The sequence below is a fragment of the Panulirus ornatus genome, chromosome 51 (genome assembly GCF_036320965.1).
Source record: "Panulirus ornatus isolate Po-2019 chromosome 51, ASM3632096v1, whole genome shotgun sequence".
Classification (NCBI taxonomy): Eukaryota; Metazoa; Arthropoda; class Malacostraca; order Decapoda; family Palinuridae; genus Panulirus; species Panulirus ornatus.
The window spans coordinates 7880768-7881542 of record NC_092274.1 but is presented as its reverse complement, the minus strand read 5'-3'; positions in this window follow the sequence as shown (position 1 = coordinate 7881542).

Sequence of the window (775 nt, the reverse complement as noted above, 5' to 3'; positions counted from 1 at the left end):
GGATTAAAAACACATCGATGATGTGGACTGTAAAGAGGTATAAAGGTTAATGTGTTAAATATGAAGAAGACATTTAACAACCTTTAACATTTTTTACTCGATCGACACACACACACACACTTCAATCAGTCCAGCATGGTGTCTGCTGCCCACCTGGCCTGGCATGGTGTCTGCTGCCCTACTGGCTTAGCATGGTGTCTGCTGCCCTACTGGCCTAGCATGGTGTCTGCTGCCCACCTGGCCTGGCATGGTGTCTGCTGCCCTACTGGCTTAGCATGCTGTCTGCTGCCCACCTAGCCTGGTATGGTGTCTGCTGCCCTACTGGCTTAGCATGTTGTCTGCTGCCCACCTGGCCTGGCATGGTGTCTGCTGCCCTACTGGCTTAGCGTGGTGTCTGCTGCCCTACTGGCCTAGCGTGGTGTCTGCTGCCCTCCTGGCTTACCATGTTCTCCTGCTATCACGAGTCTGTTGCCCTACCATGGGTCTGCTGCTCAGTTCTATGTCTTTCCCCATAAGAAACATCTTTCAAAAGCATTTCTATGCCTCTCCCAGAAAGAGGTGTCAAAGACCTTCTGTGTCTTGCCCTATATAACACTGATAATCACCCAGTGGCTGGTTTTAAGACTCTGTAGACGAAAAGGACCCTTATATAAACAAGGCGACGTAACACTTTATCTCCCTCTACTGCACCCTAAACCACCGCCTGCCCTAAGTGACCAATCAACTACGGTCACCAATACACAACTTAACGCTTGCAACGAAGTGGGCAGCAACA